The 20994-nt window shown below is 37.8% G+C and overlaps 1 long non-coding RNA gene across 1 annotated transcript; it reads right to left on the bottom strand.

Moving 5' to 3' along the window:
- Window positions 1-9843: 9843 nt before the first annotated feature.
- Window positions 9844-19852, bottom strand: LOC102002973. Its single transcript, XR_259081.1, has 3 exons — window positions 19726-19852; window positions 19513-19626; window positions 9844-9941 (listed from the first exon to the last, which is right to left on the bottom strand). It is a non-coding gene; the product is annotated as an uncharacterized LOC102002973 (long non-coding RNA).
- Between the last annotated feature and the right edge of the window lie 1142 nt (window positions 19853-20994).

Raw genomic sequence — 20994 nt, 5'->3', positions numbered from 1 at the left:
GCCTTTTCCGGGGTCCGGGACGTCTGGAGGAGGGGAGCCTCCTGGCTGATGTTAGGGCTAAGGGCAGGGACTCCCAGAGTACGGCCACGTGGAGGACAATACAGTACATGAATACAGCCATAAACGGCAGGGAGTCACAAACCGAGCGAACATTTTCTTTTCTGTTGTAATTCTTCTGCTGGTACAAGGGCGTTTACTTGCTGCTCTTACTCTGGAAGCATAAGTGGTCTCAGCACCGAGCAGGACGCTTGAAGACGACTGGGCTTGATTTCAGCATTCCCATCATAGTTCCTCGTGTGGGACCGCAGGCTAGAACAGGAGCACATTCTTCCTGTGTCTCAGCTTCCACCATCCTAAAATAAAACCGGTAGATTTGACATTGCTGAAGATTGCTTCCAATTTAAGTGTGTCTAATATTCAGTTCATCACCGTTTGGCCTTTTAATGATCATTTCACTCATCACTAAACTCTGTAATAATTCCATAAGACAAAAATAGTGGAAAAGAAATTAAATTTTTCTAAGTTCCTACCCTCACCAGAGACTCTGTGGGTTACTGGTGCTTAGTAAAGTCATTCTTTGTGGGGACCCATGCTTTTCTGTGAGGTTCCTTCTCTCACTGATAGCCCTGATTCATGAGTTTTAACGTCTGTTGTGATCTAAGTGATTACAGACGCTCAGGTGTACCGCACAGGCCAGGTGCATTCTTTTGTGAATTTCCCAGGTAATTAGATCTGTGGATTATTGCTGGGTTGGTGAATTTTCCTCTTTTTAGCACTCCCGGGGAAGTCTGGAATACAAAACAGATTCTTCTACTGCAAAGTGGTAGTAAAACATTAACTGATATAAAACAGCATTGATTTGTTTGGATACAAAATTGGCAAAAGTGCCCTGGATTTTGCTACCAGATTCTGAACCGTGTGAATCTTGATCCAGGCCACACAGGCATTCATGGTGTAGAGGCCAGTGTACCAGGAAGTTAGGGAATTGGTGCGGGTGGTTGATGTTTTTCTCTGAGATCAGTGTGTACTGCAGTAGCAGGAACTCTGACTAGGCAAGTAAGGTGACCAGGGTGCAGAACCTGAGAAGGCATAAAGAGGTTCCTGCAAGCTCTTTCCCCAGGTCCTGGCCTTTGAAAATTATTTACACGCTGCTGAGGTTCCTTTCAGGCCTGCTGCGGGGATGGAGAACTGCTTGCTTGTCAGTCTGTGTTTCCTCCCATTCTATGCTTTGCCTCTAGGCTATGTGGTCAGTCTCCAAATTTAGTAAAGGCCTCCCTTCCTCTGTCATCTCTTCCACGCCTCCTTTTTCAATGACAACTCCTGCATCCCTCTTGTCTTGGTCCCTGGTCCCTGGATGTGAATGTCAGTGAACTCTGAAGATGGGAGTTGTGAATGTTCAAGTGTGACCTGCCTCTTCTCAATTTCTTTTTGTTCATAAACTTTGCACTTAGATCGTTTCTTGTGGATTATTTTACTGAATCTTTTCAGTATTATTATATCACTCTCACTAAAAGGGAAACTGAGGCTCATAAATGAGTTACTTTATCCTCCAGTGGTAGTGATCTTCTGGAACTAGAACTCTTACATGACTTTTGGTTTTTCAATGGAGGAGAAATATTGGGAAGATTTCCTAGAAAGTCAAAGTATTTGTTTTTTTTTTTATTTTAAAAATAAAAGGAGGAAAACATTAACAGACAGACAACCTTTTACAAAATAGCAAAAGAACAGTATAGACTATGCAGAGTTACAAAGAAAGTGGTAGGAGATTAACAATGCTTGTTGTATTACATAAGTCAAAGTATTTGGAATGGATGTACAGGGCTGGGAAAATACCCTGTGGCCAGACCCAGATAATTCTTTTGGTTATGAGAAGGCTGGAAGAATAAAGGATAGCCTGGAGACTGACGCTTGCATGAAAACTGCTCCCAAGGCAGATGATCCCTGGGCAGCTCCTTAGAGAGACAAGGGAGATGCTCGGGTTTGGAGTTACAGGTAGACCCACAAGCATATTCCAGGAAATGCCCGAGCAATGGTGGGTGGCTCTGGGCATGGGAATGAATTCTTTGAAAGTGTATGTTGCATTCAGGAAGTTGTCAGCAATTCATTTTTTCACTCACTCATTTGAAAATATTTAGTGAGCATCTATTAATTGCAAGGCACTATTCTCACACTGAGAATAGCAGCAAACCAGACAAGAACTTGGCTCTCCTGAATCTGAAGGGTAAGCTAGTGCCAACACTTAAAGTCAGGCAGAGAAGGAAGAGTGAGTAGAGACCAGGATGGAATGCGTAGGGAAGTGGCTGGAAAGGTAGGAGGGTGGCTTTTAGGAAAGCCTAAGCAGAGGGTGTTTCCAGAATAGAGGATAACAGGCTAATGGCCTTGTCTGAAGAGATATGAATCTAAGGAGGTGGAAAAATATCTGCGCACCCTCTCACCTTCCACCCAAATATCTCCCCTCTTGTCCGTTTTCTAGAAGCGTCACTCTAATGCCTTTCACATCTTGATCGGGTGAATGATTCACACAATGAGAAAGCAGTATTCGTCAGTCCATATGGATGCGACAATGCAGGACTTTTGCTCCATCTTTCTGGAAGGCAAGTCTTCTCCACTGAGATATTCTTTAACATGAAGCATTTGAAGACACGTTCTTATTTGAGGTCAAAGCAAATCTGAACACCATCCATAAATGTGTGGTGCTGTGAACAGAGCAGCACATTCCTGAAACGATGGATGTGTCTGCCAGGATCAACCATGGGCCCTGCCAGATCCTTGTGGGAGATGAAATGCCAGAGAGCCGCCTGTCAAACAAAGAAAAGCTGAAATGGCATCAACACCTCCAATGGCAGGGAATTTATAAAACATTCCTTGGAAACTAGTTCCCCTTTGTGTGATCATGACAATACCGAGTTACCAACCCACTTGCTCGGGAGAATAATTAAAAGTCACATTTTGATAGTCCTTGAGAGTTTATAAAGTGCCCTTGTGGTGCTGTCTTATAGATTTTAGTTGAGTTTGGAGTGTGTGGACAGCTCGGATAAGGAATCCTCAAGTCCTTGTGCGTCAGCTTGCTTAAGTTGGTCTGTCTCCTTTCCAATGGGGAGCCATGGAAACTGTCGCAGCCCCAGGATATGCCAGTGTCCCTCTCCAAAATGACTTGCCTCTGGCAATCTTGGAAAAGAAAAATCATGACTCGAAATCTCCATGTTAGGAAATTTTCTATTTTTTTCTTTATATTTTAGAGCTTTCCAAATTTTCTGATATAAGCATGGGCTACTTTTGTAATTAGAAAAACAATTATGTTTTTAAAAACCAGGGGAAGTGAACACCTGAAAAGCATCCCAACTGACAAGACTTGCCTCCCAGGGCAAGCCTGACCAGTAGGAGGGACCGGCTGCTCTGGCCAAGCTTCCTGAACCTGAAAACTCATTGCATTTTTGAACAGAGGCCATAGAGACCTTCCAGCCAACCCCCTTAGTGTGCCAGCCAGTGTTCAGAGAACATAACCAGCCGGAAGCAGCGTCCTACTTCTTTAAAATAGATACTTGGAAAGCTCAAACGCCTGCAGAGTGAAGCCAGAGATATTGATCCTTTTTGCTGAAGTGAGATGAATTCTGAGCATGCTATTTTCTCTCTTAAATAGTTTAGTTTTTGTTAAATAATACTAACTCCTTAAAGTAAATGAGGTGAATAAAAAAAGGGAAAAAATTCTATCCATACATCCACTAAATATGGCCACATAGTTTCTTTCCCCTAGTCTGTTTAAATGGGAATAGATATGCTTTAAATAATATTTTTCATAATAGCATTTGTTTATTTGGACTTTTGAATTTTATTTTCTTGAATGATTTCTTTGAATCTGAATAACTAAGAATAACAATTCATCACATATATATCTATCTCCTGGTGCTGGGGACTCAACCTGGGGTCTCATGCATGCTAAGTCAGCACAGTACCACTGAGCTACATTCTCATTGTATCACTACAAAAATTTCAAGACATTGCCACAATGAAAGAAAGACTGTCTCCCACAGCCTCCAGTGATTCTTGGTCATTAGGTCAAATGTGGTCCTCCAAACTAACAGCCACGGGTAGTCCAGCAGTCCTTTCATGATGTGATTTCCTTATGCTGAGTTCCTAATTTTAATTCCAGTTTTAAAAGAGGCATAAATAGATCATATATCATTGTTATCTCTCCAAGACTTCCTTTCTGTTCCATTAATCAGAAAGATAACCTGGCTGGGTATAATACTCTTGGTTTACAACTTTGTCCTCTTCAAAATGTGATAGTCATTGCTTTATTTGGGATTGCAAAGTATGAGGTCAGCAGAAAGTTTTTTTCTGCCTAAAATCATACGACCTTAAAAATTTATTCTTGTGGTCATAAATTTTTAGATGGATCTATTTTTTTTTCCTTTTGATTTTCTTGGAAAGTGGTAAGATGTTAGATCAACACATTTGTATGTCTTTTCACTGGAGGGAGTGTTTCTTCACTATGACTTTGGATATTATGTTTATTCCAATTGTCCTATTTTAAAAATTTGGTCTCTATTATATATTTTATATTTTCTTTTGTCATTTTAATTTGTGTCTAAATTTTCAAACTATGAAAGTTTGCTCTCTATATAACTGATTAATTTCTCAAAACTCAGTTATGCTTTTTTATATTCCATTATTGCTTTTCTAGTTTTCTGAGATATTCTCTGACTCCATCATGATTACCTCATCCTGTTAACTTTTCACCTCAATTAATTTATTCTTAGCATTTGTTCTCTTTTTGTCTCAGGGAGTTCAATTTTTCTATATTTATATGAGAATCTAAGACCATTTTTCCAGATGCTGCTTTTTATAATAAATACTGTTTTTAGAAGTCTTTTTATTTTCTGAGTTATCTTAATGACATGCGTTCCCATTCCTACTCAATTTACACATTCATGTTTCTTTTTCTTTTTATTGTGTCCCCAAATAGACAGAAGAGATCATCTCTGACTGCATCTCTTTCTCAGTGGTCTGATGATATTTCATCTACAGGGTGCCTCTTTAAGGCGGAGATGGAAATTTCTTTCCGTGTTTCCTTGCTCTGACATTTTGAAGGATGGAATGCACAAAAATTTCCAGCATGCAATTGCTCCTAGAGCCCTCCTTTCTCTGCTTTACCCCCACCGCTTACATCATATCAAGGACAAAGTCTCCTGTGATGCTAACCCTATTCTTAACTTCTCTGTATTTACTTGACAAAATATAAGGGTTCTGGTGTAATTTAACAGTTTCTTGCTTCAGAGCTTCATAATTTGAGTTTACATCCTGGTTCTATTTCTACAACCTTTGTGATATTTGGCAAATTTTTTCATGTCTTGGAACTTAAAAATATATATATATAATATCTTATATATATATATATATACACAATATCTTATATATATATATATATATATATATATACACACATACACAAGACAGTTAAAATAGTTATCCAGCTAGTTCATTGAAAAGAAAGATTTTGCTAATATTGTTTGGACAATATTTCATGCCTACATTTTGTACTCTGAATAACTACTATAAAGATAACAATATGCAATGTATTAATTATTGTTACTCTCCTACCAGCCCGTTTTGAAACTGTTTTATTGTTATTTTTATTTTTTCTCTTTAAGAAAAGATAACACTAGCACTATTATTCCCAAGTGTTGAAGGATTAAAATGAGAGAAGGCCCATAAAGCACTGTGTATAATAAATTTTAAACAATAGTTGTTGTTGGCATTATTAATATTACTATTACTGCCTTTGATTTGAGGTATACAGAAAGATATTGATTGGAGTGGAGGGCATGAAACAGCTTATTGATAATTTAAAGGGAAAGAACCACCATACTAGAAAGTGAGCTGTCCAATTTTGTGACTGATGCAAATACCGAGTTCCTGAAAATGGGGCATACTCTCAATAGGCAGAGAATGATGAATCACAAGATAAGTTTTCCAATTTGCTTCTTAGTTAATAGAGTTTTCTGCAAGATTCTGGTAAGGATTTGAATGCAAAACCAGTTTTCTTGCTCTGAAGTTTCATCTTCTGGGTCTTTGTACGTATTCTTATGGACGGCTGATGGTGGTGCATCTGGACCTGTTATCCACCTAGGATTTTAAGTTGGAAATTTCAGGTCTGCTTCTTTACAGTTTTCATACAGAAATGACCAAATTTAACCAGTTAGATACATGGAGTTAAAGTATATTTTGTGGATGATTTCTTTAACTCCTTATACTTGTTATAAGCAGTTCTGTTTTTATCTGAATTTCGTAAGCCAGGCATGGTGGAACTTTATTTTTTGCTTGATTATCATGCTGATATTGTATCATTTTCATATAGTACCATAATGGAATTATATACTTTGCATTCTTTTGGACCTTTTAAACCTTTTTCATGTGTTTCCTACAACGTTCTTGAGGATCAAGAACATGGATGTGTTCAATGCCATTGGCACTGAGATCAAATGTATTTGACAAGAATGCTTGCACTCCAGTGTATGAGACAGCACTCCTGTTGAAACTATTGTTATTCTTAAAAATATCTTGGGTTGTAGATTAACTCTCCATGTTACAGAAAGCTCTATTTTTAGCTACAATGTTTTTGAGATAATTTCAATGTGATTCATCCGTTTGTATCCGAAACTGTTGTATTTTCCTGTTGACAGAGATGCTCATTTGGTGGTGATGGGAACAATAGTGTCCCACCGGCAGGGGTGGTACTGTCCAGCCTGAGTTTTGCTAAGGCTGCATCTAATTATCCACTAATAAATTTAGCATTACATGGCACTTAATTGTAACATGTTTTCGGTTCTCTGAAAAACTCTCCTCAGACGTAGGTTATTACCATTATCGCCCTATTGTTCGCAGAGTCTAGTGTAATTCCATATGTCCCGTGGGGTTTTGGTTTCTTTAGTCAATTCATTTCTATTAATATTTACTGAGGTGACATTTGGTTGCTTGCACCATGACAAATGGTGAGGGAAGAATCCCTTGTTCTGTGGTTGGGACATTGGGACATTGAGACATGCGGAGGATGGTTTTCTTTTGAGCATAAGAAACACAAGGAAACAGGCCAATTAGCCTCTGAAGTGAGTTCAGAGGCTGCCAGGGACATGTGGTTAAGTTACATAATGATGAGAAAGTCAAAAGAGGTATGATTCTATGGCCAGCAAAATGGGGTCACTGCCTTGGGGAGTTGGCCTTATCTTCAGGTGTGCTGTCACTCATGGGGGCTGTTGCAGTCTCTAGTTTCTTGGGCATCTCTTCCTGATGGTAAATAAGCCAGTGGAAAGTTAGATACTAGCCTGGACCAGAAAGGCTCAATATGGCAAAAGATTTTTCCAGCAATGCTATCCTGAAAACTGTCAGTACATTCTGCTCACTTGTCACAATTTGATCCGAAGGTTTAGACAGCCACTCGAGTGTGTAGTTACAGGCAAAGTCTATGAGACAAAGTAGAATTCAGAGCTCTGTCTTGGGTGATCGAAGCCATCACTGAGCTACAATTTGTGAGTCTTAGGGGGAAAGGAAAGTTAGAAAAAGGCATCAATATTTTCATCAAAACTGTAGTGTTAGAGATAATGCACTGGGTAATTTATTGACATTGTTTTGTTTAATTCTCACAACATTCCTCTGGTGAGGTTTTATTATCGTTATTCCCCTTTTTATAGATGAGGAAACTCAGGGCAGGAGATATATTTAATTTATTCAAGATTACATGGTCTCTGTGAGTATGGATTTAATCTTGGTACACCAATGGTTCTCAAACTTTAGCAGGTGATTCACTTGGAGGGGCTCATTAAAACAGATAGCCAGGCCTTATCCCCAATTTCTGGTTGGGGCTCAAACATCTGCTCTTCTAACTAGTGCCCTGGTAACTTTGATGCTGCTGCTCCAGAAATCAATCTTTGAAAACTCTGTTCTACACTATTCTGGTCTTCAGCTTTATGAGTGTAACTGAAATGGGGGGCTCAAGGATTGACTTCTGTGATTCTAGTACTAAATATTAGTCTAAATCCATTAAAGATATTCAGCCTATTTTTGCAGGCTGGGTCCCTAGAGAAGCCCTGCTATGGGTTTTGATCTAGCTTTCAAATTTAACTATATGTCATTTGAAATTGCTACCAAATCATTGAACATTTAATGAATGAAGGATTATTTTATGGAATATAGTTGATACCTAGATTTATTTGTTTGATATGGTCTTGAGTGAGGTCTTTGTCTTGGGAGTCCAGCCCCATATAAAACACATCATTTCCAAGGCAGTCACAAGAAATTCAAATTGGAGGTGAAAATCTTGAATTACACCCAACCTAAGGTAAGTGCATGATACAGGCAAGTGGTTAGACTCAGAACACAATATTCTGAAGTACTGAGCTAAGTATTTTGAACTTAGGAAAGGAAAGTTAGCCTCCAATACAAAGTCTCTTTCTTACCTTCTCCCCACTGTCTTTTTTTCTCTTCCACTTTCTCCTTCAAGGGAGGTCATAGCTACTAGAATTTCTCTTTCCCAAAGTCAGCCACAAAACCTAAAATATTACTCTGAACTTTTCCCACCTTTCTGTGTAGTACCCACTTTGTCTGATGTAGGTCATAAGACCCTTGTTCCAGGAGCTTTGACCTCTTCCTAAGAGAGAAGAATGTTGCACAGAAGCCCAAAATAATCTGAACAGACAGGCCTTGCTGGCTTTTCCAGTATCAGTCTGCTAGAATTAGGTCATACCCTTCTGTCCCTACTCCATAAAAACAGAGTTTTCCATGTAGCTTTGGGTCTTTTACTTATGAAATCTCTCATGTCACATGCAACTTTGATTAAATACATTTATTATGCTTTTCTTTTGTTAACATGTCATTTGTTATGGGAGTATCAGCTGTAACCCTTATGATTGGTGAGAAACTGCATCATCATCCTCACCCCTGCCAAGGAATCAATGCAGTTCTAAGATAGAAGAGTCCTTATGCAATAGAGGAGGAGAATGGACAATGATTTCTAGAGTTACTCATAACAATACATTGTTGTTTGTCATACTCCAGCTCTCCAAGAAGGAAATGACTTATCTTAGTGCCAGAGATGGCTCTGATTATGGCAGAGGGTTTGATTGAGTGAAATCTGAGTCAAATCTCAGGTTTAGGTAGGTCTCTAACTCTGGCTTTCTGCCATCAAAACTGATGTCTTCAAACACAAGTTGAGAGCTATTAATTCATGGCAAGCATCCGATTCTGGAGTCTTTTGTCTCTGTTCCCAGTCCAGGGAGAGATATACTATCAAATGTCTGACTACAGCCTGTGAGAATTTTGGAAGTCTCCAAGTTCCACATTCATGTGGCCTGTCCGTAAGCATTTGTGCTCAGGTAAAGGACAATAGATACCTGAACAAGGGTCATCAAAATTAGACTTCATCTTGGACTAACCCTCAACAATCGCTGCATGGTATCAGAAAATGACACATTTCACTCCTTGCATAAGTGCTCTGTTAAAAATTATGCTATCTTATTGGATATAGACTCTTTTACTTTCACAAGCTATCCAGGGATTTGGTCTCCTAATACGATCCTCTGTTTGTGTTATGACTTTTGGAAGCTGCTGTTAATGCTTTGATACCTACATCTGCTTACCAGTTGCCCATACCCTGCAGGTGACTAGCTCAAATTACCCTACATTAGAGGGTATGCATTTCTGAACTTCCTATTGGTACTGTGACTGATTCACCTTCCTTATCATAAATATTTCCTCTCCAACAGTTCTTTTCATGGTTCTATCAGTGCTAGACTTATTCACAGCAGTCCTTGTTCTACTTCTGATACTTTCCCTAAGTCTTCTTGTACCAGCAATGTCTTTTTGGTTGTAGGGACACATATGGATGAACAAGGGAATTCCAGGACACCCTATTGAATCCAGTGAGAACCCAGTATATCTTCTTGGATCTATGGAATGATAATGAAGAGGAGAATGGTAATGTCCAGTGAATAAAAATAAGAGCAGAATTTCCCACTTTGAATGACAAGAATCTATTAATTTTTTCTATAAGGAAAATCTGAGTGAACCTGGCTCCACCTTATGCTGGGGTTAGGGCTGAGGTTGTATCTGTCCAGCCCACTCAAGCTTTTTCGAACGTGCACATCCTGATGTGTCCTAGGTGACTGAGAAAGCTTTATCTACTACAGGCATTGGCCTACCCTCTTAGATTCATCTTGATAACTGAAGAGGCTAGGAGGAGAAAACCTCAAAATGAGCTGAGTTATTGAGTAATCTACATGCTACCAAGAAGTCCCCATGGGTAACTACAGTTTCTGTATACACAGGTATAGCTGCATCTCAAGTCTCAGGCTTAGGGTTTAGCATGAAATTCCTTTTTAATAGCCCTTTTGTATATTAAAATCAGTTGCTTAAGAGAATTCTTTAGAGTCTTACATTTATCTCCTGGCGCCAAAGTTCCAATGCTATTACCACGAAATAACATTGCTGGTAAAATAATTAATTTTCTAAGCCAAAATGAAACAGGTTGAGTGAAATCTCTTTATGAAGAAAAAAAGATCTCTAATATTAAGGATGATACTTCCCAGATATTTCCTAGAAACTTCTACCATGTATCAGCAAACTACAAGACTTGGAAACAAATGATGGAAATTCCAGTCTCCAGGTGAAATACAGTGAAATTTATCCTAACAATATAACCTGACTTCTTCACTCACTGTTGTGTAGAATCTCTTCCTGTTAGGATCTCAGAGATCTACTATTGCCAAATATAATGTTAGCTTTTGTCCTACTTGACACTAGCATTTAATATGTTCATTTGGTTGTTTATTAGACTTCCTCTCCACCCCCTCCCATATTAGGCTCTGGGAATACAGTGATGAATAAAATAGTTCCTGCCCTCATAGATCTTACATATTCCATTGGATGGCTGAGAAATTAAATAAAAAATATACAATTAATTATCAAATAGTTAATTATGGTAGGAGTCACAAGAGGAATATGATTGCATCTCAGAGAATTAGGGGTATTTGACTTTAGAGATGAAGGATGCTATCTTCTTCAACCTAGAAGACTAGGTTTAGGCATTCTCAAGGCCTTAGGAATTTTTTTATTGGTACATATTTTTATTGGTACATATTGGTACATAATGATCATAACCAACATAGGGAAATTGTACTGCACATAATATGACTTAATCATTTTTTTCATTCTCCTCTCCTCTCATCAACTCTTCCTGCCCTCTCCATTTACAAAAACTTTGTTTCAATTTTCCCTCTTCCATTTTCTTTTTTAAAAAATTCCTTTCCCCTTCCTTCCTTTCTCCCTCTTCTCTCTCTTGTTCTCCTTCCTATTTGAACATGCTCTTTGTACTTCTCAATATCTATCCTCAATCTTGTTCCTTATTTACTCTCTAGGATTCTCACACAACAGAAACAATGCAATCTTTAAACTAGTGTGTTCAATTTATTTCACTTAAAATTATGGTCTTATGGTGCATCCATTTACCTAAAAATGTCTCAATTTTATCCTTCTTTATGGCAGAGTAGTACTCAGTTGTATAAAAAATATGCCACATCTTCTTTATCCATTCATCTGTTCATGAGCCTATGAGTTGTTTCCAAGATTTGGTTCTTATAAACTGTGCTACTATAAACATGGATATACTGTGGTACATAACTGTGGTAAACATGGGTGTATCACTATGGTATGATACTTTTAACTCTTTGGAGGATAGTTGGGTCAAATGGAACCTCTAGTTTTAGTTTTTTGAGGAAATTACATAGTGATTTCCACAGTTATTGTACCAATTTACATTCCCATTAGCAATGGAGAAGGGTTCCTTTCTCCCCTACAGTCCTGCCAACGTTTGTTATTGGTTGATTTCTTGAAGACAGCCATTCTTTCTGGAATGAGATGGAATCTCAGTGTTGTTTTAATTTACATTTCTCAAATGACCAGTGATGTTGAACAATTTTTTCATGTATTTATTTGCTGTTTGTAGGTCTTTGTGTGAGAAGTCTCTATTCATTTCAGATGCCCATTTTTTGATTGGGTCTTTAAATTTGGGGGGGTCTGATTTTTTGAGATATTTATATAGTCTAGATATTAGTCCTTTGTCTAAGAAGTAGCTGATATAAATTTTTTTTGCATTTTGTGTGTTGTCTCTTCACTATGTTGATAGTTTCTTTGCTGTGATTCTGGTTGTTGATTCTTTTTAATATTTCCTGTGTGACTGGGGTTTTATTCATAAAGTCTCTGCTTATAGCTGTGTCTTCAAAATTTCTATATATTCTACCTTTCAGCAGATTGTTTCTGTTTTAATATTTAAATCTTTGATTAATTTCAGTTGTAGTTTAGTGTATGGTAAGAGATCTGGGTCTAGGTTTAATCTTCACCATGTGAAAAGCCAGTTTTCTCAGTACCATTTATTAAAGAGGCTATCTTTCTTCCAGTGAAGGTGTTTGACCCTTTTGTTGAAGATAAGGTAGCTGAATGTGCTTGGAGTTGTTTCTGTATCTTCTGTTCCACTCATCCTCAGGTCTGGTTTTTTGCCAGTACCATACTGTTTTTGTCACTGTAGTTTTGCAGTATAACTTCAATTCAGGGATTATGATACCCTTTGTTTTTCCCTTATTGCCCAGAATTGCTTCTGGTATTCTAAGGCCCTTAAAACTTTTGCCTGATTTTTTCTGGGCCATCTTACCTTCTTTTATGGACTGAAGTACCATCTACAGAGCTCTAGCTCTGGCTTTTCCTATGAAATCAAAACTTGAAATTTTCTAACAAAAAGGACACCCTTTATGTGTCTTACTGACCAACCGAAACATGCTTAGTTTTAATTCCTATGGATAAACTTAAAATTTGGTAACTGAAAGAAATGACAGTATTTCTTCTGCTCAAAATCAGTAGTTTGTATAGGATTCAGCAGAGTTAATCTGTCTCTGGTTATCTATCTGTTTATCTATCTATCTATCTACCTATCTATCATTGGTGCATCCATTGTTGGAAAATAAAATTTGCAATGCAGTTTTTTGTAAGTGACCTAAAGATGGTGTTCATTTACAATAGGATGGCCAATCAATCATTAATGTTTCTCCATACATTTTGAAATTTGGAGCATGTATACAGAGCTGGAAAAAATTATATGTAGCACCTCTCTTAAGGAAGTATTCAATTTAAATGGCCAGTGGGTAAAATGAAAGGATAAAACACAATCATACATTTCCTACCACAAAACAGAGAAGCAGGAGGAAAACAAGAGCTCACATAGTGTAGTGATTCATCATTTATAGAGCATATTTACAGACATATCAAGTTACAACCTCTTAAAAAATCTAAAAGACAGGTATATAAACATGCAAAATATATACTTAATATTTTAGGGCTTTAGGAGATTTTAGGTATCTTGGGGAGTTGGGAGTTCACCTGGAAGGTTTTATAAGAGAAAATTCTTTAACAAGATCCCACAGGAACCATAAATTATTTGAAGAAGAAGCCTTTAAAAAATCTTTTGAGGAGAAGAATTAATGTAAGTAAAAATTCAGAGTAGGGGCAAATGGGTTGGTTTCAGGCAGAAGGGTGGAGAAGAAAAGTATGGGCTGTTAAAGTTAGAAAAACTAGCCCAGGGTGATGATGCACACCTGTAATCCCAGCATTTGGGAGGCTGAGGTAGGAAGATTTCTGTGAGTTTGAGGCCAATCTGGGCTACATAGTAAGTTGAAGGCCAGCCTTGAACTGCATAACATGACTCAGTCTCAAAAACAAACAAACAAACAAACAAACAAACAAACACATGTAGAAAAAGTGAGTCCAATGATTGAAAAAGGAAGACAGTTAACTTATAGCCATAATTCCTCGTAAGGAATTTCAATGAATGCTGAAGGCACTTATACACCATTACAGGGTTATCTAAAAGGCCATGGTATGATCAGAGTAGTAGCTGAGGAAGGGAGGATTTCTACTGCTGGGTATACTATAGATTAGAAACAAGGCTTGAGGCCCTTCATCCCAAATAAAAGGTGAGAGAATTCAGAGTCCTCACTAAGACTGTGTACATGGAGAAGATCATTAGAACTGAGAAATTTTAGGGAGACTACAACAAAGCAGATGATGACCAGAATGTCCTGTGCTATTTTGTGATGACCAGAATGTCCTGTGCTATTTTGCACACTGAATATTTAGAACCCAAGATTCCTTCCCTTATGTGCTATAGTAGAAAGAGGCTATTACAGATTGTCATTGTATGCATTCATTATTTCATTATCCAGTCAGGCTTGCTCCTTAAGGGCACTGATCTTAATGCAGCTCCACACTTAGCACGTTAAGCAGTCAATAAATGTCTCTACTTAGAAGGAGACTTGGAGACAGGAGTTGAGGCAAATCATCAGTTTTGAAGGTGATTCTCACTGAACGCTGATAGATGGGTTGGAAGTAGTAGGAAAAGGAAGAAAGCCAATGAAGGGACCTCACATAGGTATCTCTGTGGACAGCTGGATTTCAGGCTTGTTGGGGAATTCTGGGAAATATCCATAACTACCTAAAATGAGGGATAAAAAAAGGAGGGGTTCATCTACTTCCCTCTATTCATTTTTGCGTGAAAGCTCTTTCCTGCACTTCCAGCCTGTCCTGCTCTGGTAGCCAGAACAGAGCCCTGAGGCAGAGCTGGTAAACAGGCTTCTAGGGGTTTAGATGTGGACATCACCTAGGGGTACTGGCAGACATGAACTGTGTCTGCAACAATGAACACTAGGAGAATAAAAGAGGCAGCAAAGGCATACACAGCACATGCATAGAGCTAGCACTCGCCTACTGCTTCCTGATTCTGGCTTTTGTTGTTCAAGCCCATCCTTCCACCTCTCAAGGTGCCTTCGTGTTACTTCTCTGTCCTTGAGCATGTTTACAACATCTCCCAATTTAGTCTCATTTGCAAATTTAATTACCAAGCTATTTACCCCTCTTCCAGATCATTAATGAAGATATTAAATAAGACCAGATCAAACATCAATCCCTGAAGCTCCCTTCTTCTCCCTCCTCCCTTGTATTTTCTTACAGCTCAGTGACCATTTACTGTTGCTTTGGCCTGTAGGGTCTTCAAGCCATTTCTTGGTCCTTGTCACAAGTCATACCCAAGATAATCTGAAAGAGCATATCAAAGTACATTTCATGAGACAGTGTTAAATGTGCCATTCGAATCACACAGCGTTAGCTGCATTTCCTTTTGCCCAACTAGTTTTTCAGCTCTCTCAGCAAATGGTTTCCCCAGGCAAACATTCAAATGAATTTTAATAAATCCTACTATTGGTAGAGCTTTATTATGGGAGGAAAACCCCAACTAGTTCTTCAAATGTCATTTAGTTTGTAACCACAATATTTCTCTGTGAGGGGCCTAAAATATGCATAGTTATATTTTCCTCACAGAATTAAATGAGTCATCCAATACTCCTGAACAGGACATTTGAGCTCATGTGTAAGGACTGACATTGTCACTGCCTCCATTTTTTTTCTGCCACATCATGAAAGCTTTTCAAGCCAATCTGACGAAGGAGCTCAGCGCTGCCTTCTCCTACACTAATAGCCCTGCCTTGACTTTAGATACAGAATTCATTGCCCAAGTCCAACTAATTTTAATTCATCAAAGCTTTCTTTTACTCTCAATAATAAATGGGATAAGAAATTATGAAAATGTTATTTGGTTAAAGCACTCTACTACCTAACATTTATAGAAAGCTAGAGTCTGAGAACTAGAATGGACTTGAAAAATCACTAGCAAAGGGATCTTAACCTGGGGTCCACGGCCATCTCGACATGCGGACATGCATCTCCGTGCACCTGTGCCTGTGTTTCCCTGGCTCCGCCAGCATCCTCAAGGACATGGCAAGCCCACCCCTGCCCTCCATAGGCATAAGGAACCACTCAGATGCAGCAGCGTTCCATGCTAATGCAACCCACTAAGTGTTCCCAACTGTGGTCTCCTCCACACACATCACATCTATTTCTCCACACAGATGTGAACGCAGGCAGCAAAACCATGGTGAGACTGGGAGGCTTCCAAAGTTAGGCTTTGGAAAACTGGCTTTTGCGTGCTCTTTCCTGGCTCTTTTATGCGCTGTTTTCTAGCTGTTTTGTGCCTTTTTGTGCATCTTACTCCGCTTTTCATGTCCCAGGGTATTCTAGTTTCTCTTGAGTATGTGGGTTATTGCTTCCAACATAGCCTCTTCCTTTTATGAACAGGGAAGATTCTTAGAAAACTGTCTCAGGAATACTGAATTTAAAAAAGCATTCTGGGGCAACCAGAAAGCTATGAAATCATCTCTTTTCTATATAAGTTAATTCTTCTAATACTTGATGGCAGCTTAGATGTCCTTCCAAGAGATCTTTGGCCTGAACACCTTTAGTTCTGGAAATGAGCACGAGCAGGCCACGGATGCACTCACCTGGCCGGGCTTTCCTGGACACTTTCAGCCTCAGCCTTCTCTGTAACGAGCCAGCCACTCGGAACTCGGAAAGCAGGTGCTCTAACCTGTTAATGTGCAGTTGATTTCTAAAGCTTTTTAAAAAATCAATCAAGCAATCAGCAAGAGTGTATATCCCTTAACTGCTTCATATAAATACTTAAATATAAAGTAAGAAGGTAAAACAAGATCTGGAGAGGCTCGGGGATGTATCAGTGTGCACACTTTTGAGGGGTGGGAAAGCCATTTTATTAAATCTCAATTCTTGGGCCCTCATGAGGAAAGGAAAGAGTGGTCTTGGAAAATGAACAGACACATTAAGACCAGTGGTTCTCAAGTATGGGAGATACCGCTGGCATTTTAGCATAAATAAGGTTAAAATCTGCTAGAAGGCATTTGTTTTGTGGTGCTTCAGATCAAACATAGGGCCTTGTGTGTGCTAGGCAAGCTTTCTACTACCAAGCTCCATCCCAAGCTTTTTTTATTTTATTTGAAGTCAGGGCCTGGCCAAGTTAGCCAGGTTGACCTCAAACTTAAAACTTCCTGCTTCAGTTTCTAGAGTTTAGCTGGAATTACAGGCATGTACCACCATGCCTGGCTCAAGAATGTTCTTAAGAAAGCAATGAATACTAATTTTGTTAAATCTCAGCTCTGAGTATATCTTTTAAACATTTCATTTGATTCATTGGGAAGGCAGATAAAGCTCCTCGAGCACTTACTAAAATAAGGTGGTCATTTTGAGGAAAAGTACTCCTGAGATTGTTTAAACTGTGAGCTGATCTAGTCATTTTTTTAAGGAACATCATTTTTGCTTGAAAGAACAATTGGCAGAAAAATTCGAGTTATTCACATTTGTGTATTTGGCAGACACTTTCTCAAATATGAAAAAAGTGAAACTGTCACTTCAAGGGAAGCAACTGACAGTATTTGTTGCCTACGAGAAAAATTTGAGCTTTCAAGTAAAATTAGAATTTTGGAAAACTTTTATCTACCACCATAAACTTGACAGCTTCACAATACTTAGACTTTTATGATGAGATTGGTGGTAATATTAACAATTACTATTTTTTGATATTGTGTAATTAAATGTGTCAACACTTGGAAGATCTGCATAACTCAGGAAATCAGTGTTTTCCAAATTACCAATAAATGATCACATAAAATCATCCATGAGTAATTGATCCATTTAATATGCAATTGATTTTAAAGTAACAAATTACAAACACTTTGCTGACATGGTTTCACATTCCATATTGCAACTGACTTTTAAAAAACTACCCTGGATGTATGTCGTGTGGTGTCAAAGAAGAAATTATCTGAAAAGACTATTAAAATACTTTTTCATTTCTAGTTATAGATCTGTGTGAGGCCAGATAGTCTTAATTTATCCCTATCAGTACAACATATTGCAACAAATCAAATGCAGAGCAGACATGATTATCCAACTGTGTTCTATTAAACTGATACTAAGAGAGATGCAAAAATGTAAAGTGATGTCACTCTTCCCTGTTTGTTTTGCAGGATAGCTAATTTTCATAAGAAAATGCCATTTATATTGATATGTACTGGAATTATGATTGTTATGTGAAGATGAAGTAATAGATATCTTCAAAATTTAATTTCTAAGTTACAATACATAATAATGGGTGTTCCTCATATACACTAAAGCTTACTGACATTCTGAATAGATTTTTAAATGTGTCAGGAGGTCCTGAGAATAAAAAGTTTTAGAACCATTGAATTGCAGCAAGGGTGGAAGATGAATGTATCACTGAACAGGAGAAGGAAGTAAATAAATTGCAAATGATGCATTAGGTAGGGTCAAAGTGAGGCCAGAAGTGTGCATAATAGAGGGGCTGGAATCTGAGAAGGGTATAACCAGTGGGCTTAGAGTGACAATTGGTCTGCAAGGAACACCAAGGGAAGACTAAAGAATTCAAGACAAATTCCTGAAAAGAGATCAAATGACTGAAAAGCAGAATCCATGATAAGAGTTGGAGGAACTTGTAGTATGGGCTTCCAAAATGAGAAAATATTAAAACTTTATTATATTTCTTATGCTCTTTTGGGTTAATGATTGATTGGATTTAAAAAAGGAGCATGGAGATTTGAGTAACGGATAGAATAAAATGATTTCAGTGAAGACTACTGTGGGACTACTAAGATATTTATTTAACAATAATGATAATGCTTTCATTTATTGGGCTTAATCTGTATGCAAGGTAATGTACTAGATACCTTGTTATTTTATTTTACAAAAATAAATTTACTTGGATAAAGGAAATATAGCATACTTTTGCAATGGAAAACTACTCATCCATTAAAGAAAAGAATGGAATCCTGTCATTTTTGACAGTATAGATGGAACTGGAAATCTTTAAGAGAAATAAACCAGGCACAAAAAAACAAGTACAGCATGATCTTACTCATATGTGGAACCTAAAAAAGTTGTTATCTTACAAGTTGATTTGAACTTTCTCATGCATTTCTTTGGATTAACACTTCTTTTAGCCTCATCTTTGTGAAAGTAGTGTGACATAATTCATCCTGATGAAGATATTCACATTTTTGACCTTTCAGCCAAATATTGAGAATCAATTTGGCACCAGCGGCTTGGGGATTGGGCTGGACAGGACATACCTGGGAATCCCTAAAATCTTCTATACTCTGCAGAAAATGTCTACCTGAATTGCTGCCACACTTTTTATGATATACTCAGTACTTCATTTATCCTACTTAATTTTTACATGGTGTTATATCAATTTCTTAGCCTCAGAAACCAATCCACAAATAAATGAACTAACTTTCTCAAAGTTCAAGGAGAACCAGACACAGAAATGAAATTTGAACCTAGAAATGTCTGACTTCATATCCTATGTTTTGTGCTTTCTTTATGAAAGCTTTAAATATAGAATAAAATGTTACCTTCCAGTATTTTTAGGCAATGCTAGGCTAATTTTGGTTCTTGGAAATTTAGGCTATGAATGTGATACTACACCTAAGAACATAAGAACATAAGAAGTCTTCCCTTAATGATGGTGGATAAAAATAAATTAAACAGCATTACCTGCAAATTCTTCCCTTAGATCTCCAATTGTTTTTAAATATTCTGTTGATACCAGAAAGCTGTCAAAAAGCCATGGATGTGGCACTTGGAGGTCTTAACTTCAATTGCCTGATGCTTAAAAAAAGGAAATTACAATACAATTCAAATTCTTTTTCTGATTTCAACCTTCTATAAGGAATTTATTTTTATGGTCCAAGATATAAAGTACATTACCTTCTAATCAATATCTCTACTCAGCTCCTCGTATAGACTCCAGTTGAAATTAGGTCCACATGCTTCAATGGAAGAACCAACTTCTTAATTTGTATTTGATGTTAGTGGTTATGGCAATGGAGATTGTAAAATTCATTTACTTTAAATGTTATCATAGATTATAAGTAATAAGCAGAAAATCCTCACTTACAAAAGCATGTATACATATGGTAAAGAATTTGTACCAAGGGTTTTTTTTTTGAATGAAGAGAGAGAGAAACCTCAAACTTCACATATCCAAACTTCTCTAAGACACACATGGAATCTTTTAAATTACATTTGTATCAAATTAACTTGGGTGGTCTGAGCGTCATCAAGCATGCAGAAAGCGTTCTCTTTAAAAGCTAATTTAAGAAAGTTGTTAGGGCATTGACAATAGAAGCAACCTGTTCCCTTGTTGTCAATGTGTTTTCTTTTAAGGAAACTTGCTCTTTCCTGCCCATGCTGAAAATATCTACAGCTCTCCAAGAGCTCAGCTTTAACATCTTCCTGGGTGGCTTCAAATGGCTGCCATTTTGACCATGTGCAGTGTGACGACTTTTCTGTGCCTTTCAAATTATATAACGATTGAAATAATGTTGCACAGTCTCATATGTGTGCAGTTAGGTCACGGAGTGCTCAAAATTCACCAACTTTTTGTAGTCAAATAGTATTTTGGCAATTCAATTGTTCCTTAGAAAATGAATAACTCCAGAAAATTTTGTTTATCACTGTGCTCCCTAAACTACCAAAAGGGATCGTACTGTACAAGAAGCTGTAACAGCAGAGGTAAATGGGGAGTGCTGCCCTGTTAGAGGAAGTGCAGGGAAAACAGGGCCGAGGGGAACATTGTTGATGAAATGCATATTTGCCTAGAATGCTCGGAACTCAGCAGGGGAGCCACCTATATTGCATCCAGAAAGCATTATGATGCTGATCTCAGCTACAATTTACACAAGGGCTTATTAAAATAAAACAAAACAAAACTTTCAGTGTACAGCCTGCATCTTCTCAGGACAAACTTCAAAGGCTTTGGGAACTGGGTTGGTCCAGTCGATTAAAGGATGGATGATTGCTTTCATCTAGTTTATTTCTAAATTGTCCACCCAGGTAAAATGTTGGACTTTGTACAATTTTATTATTCAATGAATACACATTGAATGCTTACCATAGCAAGTATTTAGTTGTGGATATTATGCTGGGTGCTATAAATCTCATCAGTTTGAGTTTCTCAGCCCTTGTTGACTATTA

This window comes from Chinchilla lanigera, unplaced genomic scaffold (assembly GCF_000276665.1).
Source record: "Chinchilla lanigera isolate Chin_1 unplaced genomic scaffold, ChiLan1.0 scaffold00001, whole genome shotgun sequence".
NCBI lineage: Eukaryota > Metazoa > Chordata > Mammalia > Rodentia > Chinchillidae > Chinchilla > Chinchilla lanigera.
Note: the sequence above shows the minus strand (reverse complement) of the source record. Positions and strands in the feature narration are given on the sequence as shown.